At 44.6% G+C, this 20,151-nt stretch overlaps 1 long non-coding RNA gene across 2 annotated transcripts in view; it reads left to right on the top strand.

The window, feature by feature from the left end:
• LOC134552039 (uncharacterized) overlaps positions 1 to 20,151 on the top strand; it is a 131,912-nt gene that overhangs the window by 61,714 nt on the left and 50,047 nt on the right. The window lies entirely within an intron of this gene.

The following is a 20,151-nucleotide window of genomic DNA, read 5'->3' as shown; positions in this document are numbered from 1 at the left end:
TGTGGAAGACAGGTTAGTCCAAAGAATCCCCAACCTCTGTAAGTACCATCAGCTGCAGTTCAAAAGGCAGCCTGCAAAATTACTTAAATTTCCTCACAACAGGAGGGATCCTCATCAGCACAGTAAGCACAGCAGCCAGGTTATCAGTCACCCAGAACAAACGCGCTGCACAAGACTTTGTGGCACCTGACAAGTTGTCTATTGCAAGCACTGAGCAGTTCAAAAGGTTTTCTCTAAAAATCTCCTTACTGCTAATGTTCTAAGTACACTGCACGGTCTGCTTCACAAGCAAAGTCCTGGCAAGTCCTAGATTCCGGAATAAATTTACAGTCTCCGGTGTTGATACCAGCTCTGGAGCTGTCTGACTAGACTACTGTGCATAGGGAGGAATTGTTAGGAACAAACAATTATCTGTCTTTTTACTCATTTAAAAATAAATCCAGTTCAACTTTCAGGCTAAGTCAAAGTGAGGAGTGGCATCCCTACACGATGTCTTTTCCTGCTGTTTTAAAGCCTCCTTAGATGGTGCAAATATAATTATCCTTGTTTGCTATCCCATCTGATAGAAAGCTCTTCCCATGGGGGGAGGGAAATCAAAACAAAACACCTCCTCCCTGCCCCACCACTTATTTTGAGTGCCCGAGGGAGAACATTTTCAGATTACCTGTTGCAAGGCTTTCAGTCCTCCTTGCCCCCAGAAGAACAAAGGCCATTGCTTCCCCCTCGTCCTTCCCACCCACAGAAACTTACTGGAAACCGCACCTCGCTTGACGTCCTGCTAACCAGCACTGCCTAAGTCCCGGTGCCACCGCCTAAACTGTCAGATTTTCCCAGTTACTTTTAGTAAATAACTTTTATGACACTTTTAACCTCAACATTTTGAAGCATGCTTACATAGAGCCTTACATGATCAGACAGGCTATTGAGCTAAGAACATCAAAATTTGCACTCCCTAAAGCTTAGTGGAGAAATGCCTGGAGCCAGGGGGAAAATTATGCATTTGCCTATTTTACATGATTATTTGCATAATTAGAAATAAAATAAGTTCACAGTATTATATCAGCTTGCATTTCTATCAGTCTGATAGATTAGTCTAAATTACATCTTGTTGGAGCTCATCAAAGAAATCCAGTCTTTCTGTAGGGAAGTGGGAGAGACTCGTGTTTCATGGGCAGGGAGTGGGAAAAGCAAACCCCTGCCCACCACCACAGAACCCTTAATTTGAAATTAGATGGAAGACATAAGAAACTGATTGAAAAGCGCATATGGGGAGGGCACAGGTGACAAAAGGAAGGGGATGCTGCTGGAGGGGATGTGGCTTCCCACAGCGGGAAAAGTAAAAGCCCTTTGCATCACGGATTTATAAAATAATTATTAGTTTATGAAGTAGTATCCCAAAGGATACAGGCAAGTAGCACTGTCTTCCACATTAATGGTCAAACTGGGGGAAACTTTAGAAAGCAAAGATGAGCTATCAGGCTGATGATTGCCTTTATCTCTAAGATCCTTGAATAAGAAAACAAAACCTGATCAGCTCATCCCCCCACTCAGCAGTTCATTGAGTACATCAGTTACATTTTAACCCTTTCATGATACTTTGAAATCCCCTGTTTCTTTAAAGTAAATTTAATCTGCTTTCTCAGAGTTTTAGGGCTGCAGAAGGCCTTTGGTTTAGAACCCAGGAAATCCCTCTCTATGTCAGCTTCTTAGGCTAGGTGCCTTTTTAACAAGACAAATTCTCTACTGGCAGCAGTATTTCCAGCCAGGCCTGTCACCATTATGTCTGGGTGGAGTATACTGCAGTATGAAGGAAGGAAGATTCCAGAAACAGTTGGAAAAGATGACATCTGTGTCTGCTGTCCTCTTTCCATCAGTGAGGAAGACCCTGCTTTACAAAATCTGGATGTAGCATAGGCACATGCAAACTTACTTTCTAATCCTTCAAATCTTAAAAGGGGTTTCTGACCTTGTATGTTGGCTACCTCCTGGACTGCTGTAGCTGATTTTGGCCAATTCTGTATAGACTGGGATATGTGATAAATCAGCCTGGGCAGCACCAGGAGAAGAGCTGCTTGGGATGGACCTGCCCCAGGCTCCGTGGGCTTGCCACCTTCTCTTGGTTCCTGCAGGAGTCCCAGTCTCATGGATGCTCCAGCTTATCCTGAGCTTTTCCCAGTGTCTGTGAAAATGACTCATAGATATGCAAAGGTCTCTAGCAGAGTCACTCCTTGCTTTATAGTTCTAAAACTATTAGAGATCCAAGCAAAAACAAATACAGCTTTACTTACTTGCTCTCATAACCATGCAATGTTTCTTAGGAAGCTGACGAATGTCTTTGTGGTTGAAGCTCCCCTTCCCAAAACTATATTCCCTCAGATCTCTTGTCCATACCATGGATCCTTCACCTAGTCTGGACTATCAATCAGACATCCCCTTTCCTCCAAAACCCAGTGATTTTGTTCCTTCTGTGTGATTCTCCCTTTTATAAACCCCGCTTCAGTTTCTGAGCCCAAAGACAAATGCTAACACCTGATCTTTACGTCCTTCCTGAAAGAGCTGCACAATTACAAAAACCTGCAGAAAAGTCTACAGAAAAATTAAAAAATAGTCGTTGTGCTTCCTCGGGGCAGCCAATTCCATAGAGCTGAATCATTTGTCAGGTGCCATTAAGGCAACCAGTCTCATACCAGGGAGCATTTCTGCATGCAGCTCTAGCAATGTAAGGCTGTTACAACTGAGGTACATAAAACTTTAATGAAAAACAGCCAAGTTTATCAAGTTTGTGCATAAATTTCCCAGCTCACTGCAGATGGTGCCACAATATTTTTGAACAATGAATTGTTTTGCTTCTAGCCCCATGGCTGGTGTGGACATGGTGACTGGTTGCTCTGATCACTCTCCTGGTGATACTTTTTGGTTGTGAGGGCTGCTGCAGTGGTCAGGTGCATTGTGATATGTCTTTTGTCATTCATGCCCAACCTGGGTTTAATTTGGTCTTTCTATAGATTCATGTATTTGAGGTTATATTTTAAATCTTCTTTAATGCATGGACTGAAGGCTTACACTTGTCCTGAGTTCCCACTTGTTTCAATGGAAACAGCAGAATACTCATCAAAGCCCCAATCTCTGTTTATGTAGGAAGAAGAGCTGCATTTAGCCCAAAATAAGAGATGAGAAAAGACCCATTATATCTTTTAGGTCCTGCTATTAGATATTATAGTGAAATAATTAGTCTAATTGTAAATGCCTGAAATAATGGGTTTCTTGTCATCTCTCTTGGGATGTGGTTCTACCATCTAACAATCATACAGGCAGGAAGCCACTGATGTTCAAACAAATGGTTTATCTTTGCTTGGTTAGGACTCACTAAAGATGAGCGCAGTCTCCAGAAACATGTTGTTTCCAAAGCTTAGAAAACAAGGGGAGAGGAGCTGTTATTCAATACAGAATCTGCCAGATGTCTAAAGAGGCTAAGAAATTCCTAAGCCTCTGTTTACAAAATCCTGTCTCCTCCTGTGAATGCTTAAATTACCAATCACTGCTACCATCCTATGTGCAGGGTGAAATCTCCTTAACGACCCCACTTTCAAAATTGGATTGGAAAGAGAAACAAACATTTTAATTACTTTTCCCACTTCTTAATGGGCTTGCACAAATGAACGAACCCCGGTTCTCCACAATTACATTTAAAATGTTACAAAGAATTATTTCTTCCTTTGGTCCTAGTCATGTTTGGAGACCCACTTGCTGTACTGGTTCTCTCCTTCCAGGACACTTGAAGGTCTGCTGTGTATGGCTACTGCCTGCTGCATCCCTGCAAACCCTGGAGATGGATGATGCTGTCGTGTGGAGATTTTCCCTTTCCACAGGATCCCCCAGGCTGCAGTGACCAAACTGCATTTCAGTGTAGCGCTGCTGTTTAAGCGCAAGGGGCAGAGGGCTAACACCAGTGCTTACAGACAGCTCTCCTGACAAACTGGCATCCTGGGGTCTGTGGACCAGCATCAAATACTCTCCTTTACCTTTCTTTTTAATCACTTGCTTTCAAACTGTGACTTCTGCCTTGGTGTCAGCCTGCATTGACTGCACTCTCTTGGAGCTGGGGCCACTGGTACTGTGACTGGCGCTGCAGATATTCAGCTGATTTCCTTCCGTGGAGGAAGGGGAACCAGAAAGCAGCACTTCAAATAAGTTCCCTCCTCATGGAGTCTCTGCAGGGAATGAGGGCCCATTTTCTTAATTACATGTTCATTAGTATGTTTAGTGCTCTCCTCCCTCTCTTCCCCCAGCCCTGCCACCTGGGAGTTCCTACTATGTTACTGGAAAGCCACAGAGGTTTATTTAAATACCACATAGTCAGATTGGAATGAAAAGCTATGAAGCTTCCCCTCTTTAATACTTTTTGAAATTATTTATGGGCTATGCTTCTTGCCTACATAGAAGGTGCCTTCTGAGATTCCTGCAAGTCAATGCAGAAATAGCTGTTTGAATTGAGCAATAATTAGAAGCAGATGGAGCAAAGCAAAGCATCACAGAAATCCTATTCTGCTAAAGAAACACTGCTGTCTGAAATAGATTTCCGCTGCATGTAACATTTTCTCATATGGGCTAAAAAGAAATAACCTCATATGTCTGGTTTGCACCTACCAAAGCTGGGAAGTTCAAAGTAACATCTGCAATTCTGCTCTGAATTCAGTCTCAGTATGCATGCTGTTTGCAACCCCTACATTTGCCTGTAGCACAGTTAAAATTTCTTTTCTTTGCTAGACATTGGAACAATGGGTATTCAGTTACTTTTTGTGAATGTGTGTATATTTGTATTGGGATTTTTCTCAGTCTTTGGTGGATTTTGGTGGTTGTTTTGTTGTTTGGGGGGTGTTTTGTTTTGTTTGTTTGTTTTAAATGATTTAAAATTCTAGGGAAAATGTTTGTGACTTAAAACACATTACAGTATTTAGTAATCCACAGACTCAGTCTGGGGAAGGTACTCAGAGCTCTCGAATCCTAATTTGCTGCCAAATTCTTATGTGCTTGCTGTATTGGATTGTTTCACTCCTGACTTCTAAAAATAACACATCCTGCGCTCATTGCTTCCAAAGATCATCCCCTTAAGTTTAGAGAAAACTGAAAACTCACAGCATCTCAAAGACAGCTGTACAGCTCTCAAGCTCAAATTTTAACTCTGTTTCTCATTTGCTTTCCTTACGTAAGTGCAGCTGGATGTGGTTTGCTGCGGGGCTTTTGTTGAACCATGTTGTTGGGGTGAGCTGCTTTTCTTTCAATGATTATAACTTATTGACCTGATAGGAAGTCATAAAGCCAGATTTTGGTCAGCTGCTACACGTGTCCAGTAAAGCTGGGATTTTAATGGTGGACTTGTTCATAATTACGTTGAAATTTTCAGTAGGCAGGGATCCATACTACAAGGTAAGGGAACCTTCATGAGCTATTTTAGAAAGCAACCGTTTTAAAATTGCAAAGACATGCACTCACTATCTCTGAAAACATTAATATGGTAGTGCTCCAAAGTGTTCTAAGCTTGTGCTACTCCAGAGTGTTTACAAACAGGCTTCAGGGTTTTGCCTGGAGCAGAGACTACTCCTAGGAAAAAAAAAAAAGGATTTTGAATGAAATCATAAAGGTTGTCAGGTTGCTGTTTCCTTTCTGATGTGAGTGAGTGAGTAGGCGTGTGCTGGCTGTGGCAAGGCCGTGGCAAAAGCCTGTCCTGCAGAGCTGCTCCCAGGAGCCTGTCCTGCAGTGCTGCTCCCAGGAACCTGTACTGCAGAGCTGCTCCCAGGATTCTGTCCCTCAGAGCTGCTCCCAGGAGCCTGTCCTGCAGAGCTGCTCCCAGGAGCCTGTCCTGCAGAGCTGCTCCCAGGAACCTGTACTGCAGAGCTGCTCCCAGGAACCTGTACTGCAGAGCTGCTCCCAGGATTCTGTCCCTCAGTGCTGCTCCCAGGAGCCTGTCCTGCAGAGCTGCTCCCAGGAGCCTGTACTGCAGTGCTGCTCCCAGCAGCCTGTCCCGCAGAGCTGCTCCCAGGAGCCTGTACTGCAGTGCTGCTCCCAGGATTCTGTCCCTCAGAGCTGCTCCCGGGAGCCTGTCCCTCAGTGCTGCTCCCAGGATTCTGTCCCGCAGAGCTGCTCCCAGGAGCCTGTCCCTCAGTGCTGCTCCCAGGAGCCTGTCCCTCAGTGCTGCTCCCGGGAGCCTGTCCCTCAGTGCTGCTCCCAGGAGCCTGTCCCGCAGTGCTGCTCCCAGGAGCCTGTCCCGCAGTGCTGCTCCCAGGAGCCTGTCCTGCAGTGCTGCTCCCAGGAGCCTGTCCCGCAGTGCTGCTCCCGGGAGCCTGTCCCTCAGTGCTGCTCCTGGGAGCCTGTCCCGCATTGCTGCTCCCAGGAGCCTGTCCCGCATTGCTGCTTCCGGGAGCCTGTCCCGCAGTGCTGCTCCCAGGAGCCTGTCCTGCAGTGCTGCTCCCAGGAGCCTGTCCCGCATTGCTGCTCCCGGGAGCCTGTCCCTCAGTGCTGCTCCCAGGAGCCTGTCCCGCATTGCTGCTTCCGGGAGCCTGTCCCGCAGTGCTGCTCCCAGGAGCCTGTCCCTCAGTGCTGCTCCCAGGAGCCTGTCCCTCAGTGCTGCTCCCAGGAGCCTGTCCTGCAGTGCTGCTCCCGGGAGCCTGTCCCTCAGTGCTGCTCCCAGGAGCCTGTCCCGCATTGCTGCTTCCGGGAGCCTGTCCCGCAGTGCTGCTCCCAGGAGCCTGTCCCTCAGTGCTGCTCCCAGGAGCCTGTCCCTCAGTGCTGCTCCCAGGAGCCTGTCCTGCAGTGCTGCTCCCAGGAGCCTGTCCCGCAGAGCTGCTCCCAGGACCACACTCGGGTGTGTTTGGCACGGCGGGCAGGGGCTGATCCCATCTGTGGAGAGAGGAGCGAGCGTCGTGGCCAGACCTGTGCTGTAGGAAGGGGTGCTGGGAGCAGCAATGGGTGGCATCCCTCCGTTTGACCCTGCCTCCCAGCTCAGTGCTGCTGTAGGTGCAGGATTCTGCCTGGGGTGTGAAAACTGAAATTCCAGCTGCTGATAGCTGTTAAAGTGCAATTGCTGAAGCAGAAATTTTAATGCCGGAGTCTTTGCCAAACTCCTACTGGTTTATTTTCATAAAGGCTGATGCTGGGGGGGATAATGTAGGGAAATGAGGTCTAATATTAAAATAATTACTTTCTGGGCAAAGCAAACAAGTCCTCCTGTAGTATCCGAGAAGCTGCCCCACATGGTGTGTTGGGTGATGGTGAAGGAGTGCTAATCCTGGAAACTCTGTATGGACCTTGATAGTATTTTTTTACGGTTACTGATCTGTGGGAATTTGTGAGGTGCTATAAATTGTTTTTCCCTGAATTTGAATGAGGCAGCATCACACCAGTGGCTTCTGGTTCAGGAGACAGTAGGCTTTTAAAATGCACCATTGTTATCATTGTTATTATCCAAGTGCAGTGTAATCCTTGGTGCTTTCCTAGGCACAACAGTAAAAGCATTTTCTGCCCAGTGAGATTTATTCGTGCAAGTTATAGTAGAGAAGGATGATGACACATGAAACAGCCTGTGGAAAGATGAAATGGTGACTGTCCCCAGACATCCCCTGCCCTGTGCCAGAGATCGCTTCCTCCAGGGCAAGGACATCTGCGCTCAACTCAGAGCCATTGCAGGACTGCTGTTGCCTGCCTCAGTGTATTGGAGCAGTTCAGATTTGGCATCAGCTTACTCTCCTTCTTTGAGATCCAAACTGAGGTGCTTCCTGGAACCACATTACTTTTGGCCCAGAGATCCCTGCATGAGGGGCAGCCACTTGCAGGAGAGCAGCAGGGCAGGGCAAGGCGGTGGGAGCTGCTACAGCTGTCTGATTTTCATCTGTTTCCATGACTCAATACTCTCTCTGACCACAAGGGTCAGCTCTTTGTGAGTAAAGCCTACAGGCGTTTGTCCCTAGATATTACAGAGATAAGGTGAGTTTGGTCTCTCCAAAGCAACCTGAGCAGCTGAATAATAATCACCAGATCCCAAATTTGCTAAACAGTATTCCAGAGAAGCTCTCTGTTTTCCAAGAATGTCTAGTGTAGCTGTGCTTAAGACATCAAAGACCTAAAAATTAGATTTGCTTCAAAAATGTATCTTAAAACTGGTCAGGTTTTGTTCTTGGTTTGTTTTTTTTTTTTTTTAGCTAGACCAACTCTCCCTTTAAGATGCTCTCAGATTCCGGGTGCTCACCACCAGGGCTGTGAGAGGTGAGGAGGAAACCCAGGCCACTTCCAAGCTTCTTCAGAGGTGCTTACCCACTCCAGGGAAGCTGCAGCTGAAGCCAGGCAGCTGAGAGAGACAGCACAAATGGTGTTTTGCTAAATAATTCCCTAGGGTTTGAAGGCTTGTTTCCTAAGAGGGCCAGCTAAAAAAAATCCAAGAACTAGCATGGGGGTTGTATAAAAATTCATTATTGCTTCTGTCCATCTTTAAAAGTATTGATTTAAAAAATACATATTTTTCACTACATTTTTATCAAAAAACACTTTTGAATAGAATTGCTTGTTGAAAGCCTTTTCAAGAAAATTCAGTTTACTGGTAGTATTTGAAGTCATCTGTTTTTCAAACATGATGAAAAAATTACAATTGGGATAGGAGCTCACGTGGAAGCATTGTGAGAGAAAACCCAAAATGTTTCTGAAAAATAGTCAGTTGAAAATAGTCTGTATGTGACAGTCTCTTCCTGCTTACTAGCATACAGCTAAAAGAAAAATCAGGTCCATTTTTAATGTAAAAATGCCCAAGGGTTTGCCTCTATAAACAGAAACAAAACCAAAAGCCGGGTAAACCCAAATTGTATAGCCAAGGAACCCAAGCAACCCCTTGCCTAGAGGAGGAATTAGTGGCTTGCATAATCAAGCCTGAGGAGCTCATTTTGTCATGCTCAAAGGGCTGCAATGGTGTAACAGTAGGGGTGGAGGGATCAGCAAGCACCAACAATGAATTCCCTTCATTTTTCCATTTTAAGGCCTGAGTAGAGGAAATGCAAAGCCCTTCTTTTTTGCTCTTTCCCCTCACCTTCTTTTTTTTAAGGGTAGATGAAAAGCATAAAGCAGTAAAGAAGCCAGGTTGACACCTGTATCTATGACAGCTCGGGCAAGGAAAATAGTGGGAAAGGATCTGCTGGCAGCAATTTGAAACTGTCCCCTTCCTGACTTGGAGGCTTTGACTGATGGTGCAGCTTTGTGCAGCCATATGGTCGAACATCTTGAAGGGCTGGCAAAGAGATGCTGGTGCCAGCTCTGGGAAGGGGAACCAAGTCATTATTGGAAACCAGATCTCAGAGAGAAGAGCCATTAATACAAAATTTTGCTTCATGCTTGACTGTTCTCTCTGTGCACGGGACCCAGTGTGGCACTGCAGGAAGGCATGGCCCTGCCTGGCTGCCAGGCACAGCTGTGGTGAACCATGGTTAGAAGGAAAAGCTTCTCCTCAGTGCTTAGTGCACAGTGAGGGCTCTTCATAGTGCTGCATTTCCGTCTTTGCACACACTGGTTCATACCCTCCCTCTTTTGATTTACCCAAATTTGGCTTTGTTATGAGCTGCAACATTGGTTCTCCCTCTATTGCAGAGCCAGGAGAATAAGGTTTGTTCTTCCCAGGCTGCAGCAGAGACTCAGGAAGAGCAGAGCTCCCTGACCAGGGCCTCTGGCAGCCCTGGTGCCCATTAATGCAAAGGAGCACCAGGGCCAGCGAGATAAGGGTTGTAATGACCACCGTGGGTTCCTGCTTTCCCTTTTATTACTTGGTACACTACATTTGTTTCCAGCAGAGAGGAGTTTATGTGTGTGGCTGCATCGGTTGTGTTGGACTGAGCTCCCTACATGGTTATGTGGATGGACTCCAGGGACAGAGCTGCACTTCCCCTTAATAAGCTCCGCGCACCACATTAAAGATAAAAGGGGAAGGGAAATATTTATATTCTGACAAAGCAGCTCTTCCCTTCAGGCTCTTGTTTTATTTATTAGCTTGCTCTGTCCCTCTCTTGCAGTTTTTGCTCTCTGTATCAGTGTCTGTGCTGTCTTTTTCTCCTTTATTCACTAATTTCGTCCCTGGGAGACAGTGACAGCAAAACTTAAGAATCGCTGCCCAAGACATCAGATTCAAATAGTGTAATTCCCAGCTGATAACTACAACTCTCCCCTCCATCTCTTTTTTTTTTTTTAACACAAAGTAATGATTCATGGTGCTTAAACAATTGAATACATTACATCTAGTTTCCTCAGATTGCTTTAGATGAAACTGTAGAAATAGGGTGAGTTTGGTTTCTGTTGGTTGTTGTTATTTGTTTGTTTTTTATACATTGCAACACAGATGCTGAATAGCCTCCCTTGTTTGTGTAGGCACTGGAAACCACTATCAGTCTTGTCTGGAGAAGCCCTTACTGTGGCATGACACAGCTACATGGAGACCTTTTTAACCTCATTCATCAAATGCTTCCTTTCCTCTGAGGCCTTATCCTGGGGGACCATTCATTTCCTTCAACTAATATGCCATGTGAAAGGAATCTTGGGTAGATTCCTGCATCTCAGTCAAGCTCTGAATTTGCACAAGGAAGACAAGCAAAATGTGATATTCTTGTCTTCTCCTTCTTTTGCTCCTTCTCACACTTTACAGAAGATCATGATCTAACTTACAATGCCAGGGAACACCAAAGTCCATGTTCTAATTATTTTTAGAGTGATATCTTTTGTGATATAATCAAGTAGCCCTCTGCTAAGAGTGAGGCAGTAAAATCAGAGACTTGGTGCCCATAAGCTTCATGTCTCTGATATTGTTATGTTTCTGCCTGTTGTCATAGAACTGCAAAATATCTGCAAAACACAGCCTCTGCAATGCCAGATTAAGTGGTGTGAACTGCAAACTGCCGGATGCATGAGCTGTAGCTGGCTGGGGGAGCGAACTGGTTTTTTACCATTCACAAATCTGCCCTCTCAAAAAACACAGTTCTGTTTCCAGACTGATCAGGAAGGTAAAAGAATTTGTTAATTGATTTTTCTGCCTCCCATATCAATTAATGGAGCCAATCTAGTGAGATGTATGCTCTTCTTTCTTAGTTAATTAATCCTTTTCCTTTATCTTCACAAATAATGGCAATAAAGCAATTAGCAAAGGATTTACAGGGTGTGGAGTAGTGAGAGATTCCTCTGGCTCCTCTGCGGCTCAAGCTGTTGAGCAGTGCTGCAATTCAGGCACTCTGAAGGGATTTGTGTCCCCCACCCTCTGTGGTGTGGCTGCTGAAGCCCAGCCTCCTCAAGATGTGCAGTCCCCAGCTCGCTTTCCCCTCAGGCAGAGTTAACAGCTTCGGTGCCGGTCACTGGGACAATGGCAGCAGGCCCCAAAGGCAGCAGGCACCGGCTGCTGCTGGCACTGCTGTCTCCATAGCCCCTAGCCTGTGGCTCCCAGGGAAGGAGCAATGGAGCAGGGAGTGCTGAGCAACCCCATCCCCTCAATCCTGCTAGAACAGCAGGTCCCGCTCCCTCCCTCCCCTGTCCTGGCCTTGTCCCACCACTGCAGGCCACACACAGGCCCTGCCTCCCTGGAAGCCCTCGGAGAGTGGTTCAGTTCTCCCAGGCAGGAGAAGAGGAACTCACCTAAGCTGTAAACCCCTCAGGAGAGGAACATCTAGGAGAAGGGAGCTGCCTGCCCTCTCTGTGACAGAGGTGTTGAATGGGTTTTGCCATTCTCTCCAGATGTTAGGGCTCACCTGAACAGCTGCCTCCAAGCTCCCTGGCACAGCTGCCTCGGTGGTGCATGCCTTTTGTGGAAGGACAGCTGCACTGGGGGGTTGCACTGGTGGAGAGAGCAGCATCTCCCTATGGGCTATTCGCACCCTGACAAGACATCTGTCCCTGAGCTCATCTGCTCAAGACAGCCTTTGTCAGCAACTCTCCTAGGTTGTTTCCTTCCCTTAGAGTGTGCAGCTGAGTCCTGGTCATCTTTGTCCAAGGCAGCAACAAAGACCATACAAATTCCAGCCTCAGAGTAGAGTAAGGGCATCACTGACAATTTATGTTTTGAAATGTTCATGTATTGGGTCATTAAGCTAAGGCAAAGCTCCAGGATTTCAAGTACTTTCTAGGCATGATTTGGAACCCAGTGTTTTGTAATTTCTCTGTATGTTAAGGGTATTGTGACCTGCTTCTGCCCACTTACCCTCGTACCCCTATGCAGGACTGGCATGGAAGGTGTGAGAGTTGGCCTCACAGCTGCTGGGACAGCAGCCTTTACTGGTTTTGATAATTTAATTTAGTGGTTCTGGATAATCATTTCCTATTATTTGTCTATAGATAGAATCACATAATCCTTTAGGTTGGAAAAGGCTTCTAAGATCCTTGAGAACCATTTCAAGGCTCAACCATTACCCTTGCACTACCAAGTCCACTGCTAAACCATGTCTTGAAGGGTTTCATCTACATGTCTTTTAAATACCTCCAGGGATAGTGACTCCACCACTTCCCTGGGCAGCCTGTTCCAATGCTTGATAACCCTGTCAACAAAGAAATTTTTCCTGATATCCAGCCTAAGCCCTCTGGTGCAACTAATGTTATTAGTCAAAGAGGAAGTTTGCTGATTATATCTCATTTAAGAGAAGCTTTACAGGGTATTATTTTTCCTGCCTGCTCTTAAGGATTGTTACCAGCATGTAAGAGTAAGCAACAAGTCCTGAAGCGCTGCAGCAAGAACCATCCACGTGCTCAACCTCCTTCTTTCTGCCCACAGTTCCCCCTCTGCCTTCTCATTAGCAGCAGTGGTGTGTTGCTGGAAGGGCCCGTCTCCACCCTCCCTTCTGCAGGCACAAAGAGCTGGAGATGAAAATCTCTCTTTTCTGTGCTTCTAGCTATGGAAAGTGGGAGCCCTTTTTGTTCCCTGAAAGATGTGGTGGCCTCAGTAGGGCAAGCAGGTCCCAACAGCCCTGTGTATAGTGGTCAGTGAAGTGGCCCCTCCTGCACCAGAGCCCTGAGGGAACAAGTCTGAGCACCACCACCCCTTGCTGGCCTTCAGGCTTCCAAGAGAAAAGAGAAAAAAAGGTCCCATCCTAATGTGTGAATTATCTGCAGCCAAACTGTCAGCTGGTGGCCCCTCGTAAATCTCAGACTAGATGCTGAAAATGAAGCAAACTGACTGCAAGAACCTAAAGGAATTGCCTGTGGGTGAAGGAATGTGTTCAGGCAGGGTGGTGGGAGAGTGTCCAGCTGTCCTTCAGCCATGGTGTTTTCCCTCGGTGGGAAGGTGTTGGTTGCCCCTCAACCTCCCATAACCATCCAAGCCAGCCTGGTTACTCTGTGCTGCTGGTTGTGTGTCCTGCAGGTTTTGTGAACTGCCCAAAATCTGTGAAAATGTTGGTGAGCTCTAGAAAGGCTCTGGGCTACTTCATTAGACTGATTTCCTACCTCCAATTTAAACTCCACAAGAATAATGTTTTGATGTAATATACATGATTTTAACTACACAGCCACTAAATATTTCTGGCTTGGGTCAGTCCTTCTGTCACTGTGGAGAAGTGTCTTGGGTTTTTTTTCTATTATGTTGCTTTCTTGCATGCTTGCTTTGCTTACTGCTGCTGTGCCTATCTCTATTTTCAAATGTAAACTTGCTGTGGCACTATCAAGTGCCAGTGAAAAGATGTGGATGTTCTGTGTGACAGTGTGTATATAGTAGATGCATATTTGTCCTAAGGCAAGATGCAATGTTTCACCCTGAGGGAAAGAAGAATGACCTTTAGTCTGTCTGGATATTTTACAATGTGTCCTTCCTTTTCTGTTTCCTGTGAGGTTAAAGACCTGCTGGTGATGATTAAAAGTACTGCAGTTTCTTCTCTCTCTAAGCAGCTTTTTGAGTTACTTCAGAAGCAAGAAAGAGGCTGGAAAGGTTTAGTTGCATCTTCCTTTTCACCCTGGTGTCCACCAAAAATCAGATTCTGCTGCATTTTACTTTCCAACAAAAGTAAAACTTGATAACCTTTTCTTTCTGCTCATATCCAGCAGCTGAACATCCCCTACCCCTCCCAAACAGATTCCCAGAAGGATATTTTTTGCAGCCTTCATACCAAGCTAGCTTTCATGGTGCCAGCATGGAATCCCTAGGCTGAAACTTCTGGCACTCCTGGATCCATATATCTTAGTATTGTAGCTATTAGGACCCAGGCTTAGAAATGTATTCCTAATTAGAGCAGAAATGGTGGCCAGGGTTCATATTAGATTTTTTTCCTTGGGCTCTTTTTCTAGTCCAGAACTGCTGTATGTTTTTCTGAAGAATGATGGCAAAGATATTGTCAAGAAAAAACATAACAAGGTAGTGCCAGATCATCTGTGCATTGCACAGATGGTCTGCACATGCACCACAAGCTCACTGCTTTGGGAAACATAGAATTTATCTGCCCTGGCTTTACAGCTGATTCCAACGTGCACCACAAGCCCCTCTGACACTTCCAGGAAGTGTTGGACTTGCTTGCAGGGTCTCCACAACTGATCTGTGCAGATGCTGTGGAAATGTCTGGGGTTTTGGACACTGAGTAACCTGGGGTTACTACCACATAGTAGTTCCAGCTGGATATTGGACCTGCAGAAATTCCACATAAATGTAAAAAGGACCTCAGAGTCTCCCTTCCTTACAGACAAAATCTGTGGGCAGAAGAGGGCATGTCCAATTAAACCCAGACGTGTTAGCCTTGCTCTAATCTGTTTGCTGGATGTCTGCAAGATGGAGAAAGATCAGGCAGAAGATGAATGGTGTGGCAGTCTAAAACCACACTTTGCTGTGAGTAATGTTAGCATATTGATGCAGCCTTTCATTCTCAGTGTTTGTCAAAAGTAATTAGTGTAAAGGTCTCCACAGGATCAACTTCTGAAATACCTTTTCCACTCCATATTCTCTTTTTTCCCAGTGTATAGTCTCCTCTTAAGTCACTGTGTTTGCTTAGTGGCAAATTTGTACGGAAAAGTTTCATTTATTTGCATTCATTCTGGCTTCACAATATCTGGGACTCTGAATTCTCTTACTGAATCTGATCAGTTCCAAATATCCAGGAGATTGTATCAGGCCAACCACCCAGCATCCCAGCACTGGAACTTCCCTGAAAAAAGGAAAGGAAAAAAGGAAAGGAAAGGAAAGGAAAGGAAAGGAAAGGAAAGGAAAGGAAAGGAAAGAAAGGAAAGGAAAGGAAAGGAAAGGAAAGGAAAGGAAAGGAAAGGAAAGGAAAGGAAAGGAAAGGAAAGGAAAGGAAAGGAAAAGGAAAGGAAAGGAAAGGAAAGGAAAGGAAAGGAAAGGAAAGGAAAGGAAAGGAAAGGAAAGGAAAGGAAAGGAAAGGAAAGGAAAAGGAAAGGAAAGGAAAAGGAAAGGAAAGGAAAGGAAAGGAAAGGAAAGGAAAGGAAAGGAAAGAAAGAAGAAAAGAAAAGAAAAGAAAAAGAAAAGAAAAGAAAAAGAAAAGAAAGAAAAGAAAAGAAAAGAAAAGAAAAGAAAAGAAAAGAAAAGAAAAGAAAAGAAAAGAAAAGCTGTCACCTGTCCTGGGCTCCAGGGTACAGCTTTTGGCTACTGAGTCAGAAGGCACTAAAGGAATCTCATTGGCCTGTGGAGTGGCTGCTGAAATTGCAAATCAAACAACAATGACCAAAAAAAAAAATTCAACATTTCCAGCCTGTTGTTCTGCAGTCAGCCTACAACCCCACACAGCGACTGGGCTGCCTGGAGACAGGGAATTCCTATGGGCTCTGCAAAGTCCTAGCTGCTAACTAGGAGGGGTGAACACCTTCCCAGGGCTGGAAATGCCCTGCTCCTAGTTCATGCCCCTCAGATAAGTGGTGACATATCACCTGCCCAAATAAAAAAACTTGTCCAGAAATACGTAAAAGAAGGATTTCCTGGTTTAAATGCCTCTGGAAGTCGCTACTCTTCTACGTTTGACATTCAGATTGCAGCTGGGGCTTTGAAAAAGCACATCTTGAAAGAACAGCTACGGGTCATTCAGAAGGGGAGGGCCTGCTTTGTGGCTGCTGCTTGGAGCTGCGGTGTGGAGAGCTGGGGTGCCCTAGCTTGTCCTTCTTGCCAGAGTGCTGCCAAAGAAGTCTCTGACCTGGACCCCTCCTGTGGCTCTGAGGAATGTACCACCCACCTTAGGTCTCTCTGAGACAGAAAAATCATATTCCCAGTATTAGATCAATTAGTGATCAAGCTGGAAATCGACACTGCCTTCAGTGTGTTCCTTCCTCTCTCTGCAGCTTTCTTCAGATGTAAACATTATTTTCTGGTGGAGTTTTGGCTGGCTTCTTTCTGTAGGTGATTCATTCACTCACCCTCCCTTTCATCCCTGCAGATGGCTGCTCTCAGATCATGAAAGTGCTGCTTTAAGACAATGGAAATAGGGCCTTTTGTTTCTCAGCTTTTCCTCTTTGTAAGAAGGGCAGAGGTATTTGTGGGCAGGAAAAGATGGAGGAGCATCAGTTCACTGGAGATCGCCTTCTGATCAGAAAATCAAAGTTCTTAGCTAGAGTCCAGCCTCTTACAGAACCATGTGGAATTAGGACAAAGCAAAATCTGAATTCCTCTCTCATCTTTGTGTAAAAATTGGTATCAAGAATTCACCTGCCTTAACGACATTTTGTAGCGACAGCTATGTAAAAATAGCATAATGTGCTCCAGAGTCCCTTTTTACATTTTCACACTGCTGGTCACTGGCTGAGTCCAGGACATGCAAAGCACTTGTCATGCTGGACATACGACTTTTCTGCACCAAAGAGAGGGAGGCTCTTTAGTATCAAGACATACAGTCTCATGTAAATGAAGTAACTGCATGTAGCTCAATAGGACCGCGCCCCTAGCTCCCTGGGACTGAAAGAAAAAGGAGCATTATTTTTTTATTCTTCAGGTAACATATTTGTAACAGGTCTCTAACCTGGCTGCCATTCTATTGCCTTCTGTCACTGAAATTAAGCTGCTGAAATCTATCATATAAACATGTCCATACCTCTGCTATAGTATGCAATGTCTCAGCCTTCTAAGAGCAATGTACCAGGGGAGATACAGTATAATAATGCAGTAAATATAGGTCATCTTCAGTAGATTGTAGCTTTTAGCAACTGGAACAATCCTATATGCAAAAAAGGAAAGAAAATTCCCAGTGTGGGCATCAGATCTGTTCACATGGTGTGAACACACATGCTTGAACTGTGTAAACACACAAAATAGTGAGGGTATGATGAAGTGCTACATAATAGCTGAAGAAATATTTGCAGTATTTTGTATTAACAACTGAAGCTAACTGAATTTTCCAGGATGACTTTATTATCTCATCTATGTAATAATAGTTGGAAGAAAATTCTCTGCCTTCTAGAAGATCAGTTCTCTCTCTGGTGCAGTGTGTTTTACTTTTTACATGTAAAGCCTGACACTGACAAGTGACTTTTTTCTAAATTATGAGAGAGAGGAAAAACAACCATTTTGAGTGTGGACTTGAATGAACTGATCACCTGTCTGAATTGCCTCAGGTGCCACAGCACCAGATGCCAGAACCCATCAAAGACCTCTCCAAGCTGATTTTGAAATCAGCTTTTAAAATCACTTTTCACCTTTTTCTTCTTATTTCATGGCAAAATGACAGAGTTCTACTATCAATCAAACAGAAAATACACAGCAAAACTCCAATTTTAATAAACTTCAGGATTGGCTAAACATGAAAAGCCAATAAGAATGCATTAGCTGTTTTCATGATAGGACCAGAACCTTGTGGGTTTGTTTAAGTGAAAACTTTCGTATCACATCAGTTCTTTGTTCAGTTTCTAGTTTGGAAATTAATCTCTAATGAGTGTCTAATCTGCACTTTTCCTCATGACTTCATATAAACACTGATTTATTTATTATACTTTGGCTGTAGTAACTTGCTGTGCGCTGGAATCACAGCTCTAGAACTGTTCATTAGGGAATAGTAAACACTTGGCATCTTTTGAATCAGTCAGACTGTGTCTGAAGTTATTTACTGCAACTTACAGGTGGATCAGTATGCTGAAGGTACTTGGTGCCAAACCCCTTCATCTGACCTCTTGGCAGTTTGGGAGCTTTTCTTTGGATGAGGTGGTCTGGTTGCTTGAACCAAATGTTCCCACCAAGGATGTGTTTTGAAGTGCTCCAAAGAACCACGCATTGGCTCAGACTCCCAGGTTTCCAATATGGACTGGAGCTTATCCGGTTGTGCATCCCAGCCAGCTCTGGCTTAGCATTGACCATGAGCAATTGGGCTGGTGCACACAAAACTCCCTGCAAAATAAAACAGTTCCTACTAACTGGGGATGCACAGGGGTTTTGCATTTGCTGCTCTGGACCACCATACTAGCATAGGCACTGGAATATAAATAAAATAGAGAAAAAGATTTTTCCATTTTTCTGCTACCTAAAAGCTGGGTTGGTTGGTTGGTTGGTTTTTTTGACATACCATTGCAAGTTTTGTTTTTTTTCTGAGAATAGTTCCTTAGTGACAGGATTTTCCAGTCAGTGTTGGAATTGAAATTTGTACGGTTGCCAGATTCACAAAAAAATAAAAATTAAAAACCACCAACTTGAGGGCTATTTTTTAAGGAGTCAGCATTTCTAGCTAGATCCAGATACCCAGCCATTCAGATTTTCCTTAGCCATGCACCCAAGACAGCCCCTTTGGTCCATGGCACTGAGCTCTTTCACCTCACTGCAGCTCACACAATATGCTTCAGTGCAGCTTGATAAGGATCTTCTCTGGCCATAAGTCCCATGTAAATATGTATGGGTTTTTGTCTGTGTGTATTTCTATTGTTTTTAAGAGTTCAGTTGGCTATGCTGATAGTCAGTAAGAGATTTTTCCACCACAATAGGATTTGAATCAGATGTCATGTCTTGGTTCATGTGCTGGCCTGATTTACCAGTTTGTTTAGACCAGGCTTGTTTGGGTTAACCTAATCTCCCTCTCCTGGCTAGAGGCTGGACCACCATCTGTCACGATGGGTTCAGTATCCTGCTCAGGTTGTGTTGTCTAGGATTACATATAGAGTCCTGAACAATGGTCTATTATCTCTTTGTCTTATCTTTTGAGTTTCTGCAATTCTTTGTTGGTGACAATTCTTGCAGAACACCATGGCTTTTTTCACCTGTAAGGAGTCTTCCATGGCAGCGCCCTCTTTCCCAGGAAGACTTGTGTACTTGGAGGCAGCCTGAGCACAACAGACAACAGCATTCCTGGGAATTTGTTTCAAGTTTCCAAGGTTTCTTTTCTTAACAAGCACAAGAATTGAACGTTTCTCCTGAGACTTCTCTCATGCATAGTCACCAAAATCATCATCCTTTCCGATCAGAGGGAGTTTTCCTTTGTGCCCAAGAAGCATGTGGTAGGAAATAAAAGCTGCAGCTCTTGTTCAAACAGCTCTGGCAGAATTCACCCTCCCCAAGCCCACTGTCTCTCTAATTTGTAGCAGCCTCCAATTTTTGCTTCTTCAAACCCTGCTTACATATTTGATTTTATCAGATGTTGTAATTGTGTCATTTTCAGATATACTGCTATAAGTTGAGATTTATTCCAAGAATAATTTGTACCAGGCTGAAGTTTTCAGGGAAAGATCTCTACTTTGCCAGAAAAAGGGGGAAAATTCTGTTACTGTTTTTGTTTAATAGTGAGCCAGATACTTGATAAGCCTAAAAAAAGTCTGTGGCAGATACCAATACACAGACACTACTGAGCAGTTTCTTTTGTTCATGCCAGCAGCTGGCTCAGTATTGCACCTGAAGAGGTAATTAGAAAGATAAGTTGGAACACTAATTTGCAACATTCAGGCCTTCCCTGGGAAGGTATTGCCATGACAAAAGGAAATAAAGGAACACACAGTCAAGAACAGGGGCACTATCCACCATTTTTCACTCTCACTGGCAGCTCTAGGTAACCTTTAACCTCTTCCCACCAGCCTCCTCAAAGAAGCTACAAGATGCAGGAGAGTAAAGGAAAAGGGTCTGGTCTCCTCACAGAAAATGCCCTGTGCATTTATACTTAGAACAATTGTCTTTTATTCTAATTTCCTTGTGCTCTGTTGCTCTCAGGTACTCCAACAGCTAAAAAGGAAAAGAAAAAAATATAAAATTGCCACCTT

Source organism: Prinia subflava, chromosome 6 (genome assembly GCF_021018805.1).
Source record: "Prinia subflava isolate CZ2003 ecotype Zambia chromosome 6, Cam_Psub_1.2, whole genome shotgun sequence".
NCBI classification, from domain to species: domain Eukaryota; kingdom Metazoa; phylum Chordata; class Aves; order Passeriformes; family Cisticolidae; genus Prinia; species Prinia subflava.
Note: the sequence above shows the minus strand (reverse complement) of the source record. Positions and strands in the feature narration are given on the sequence as shown.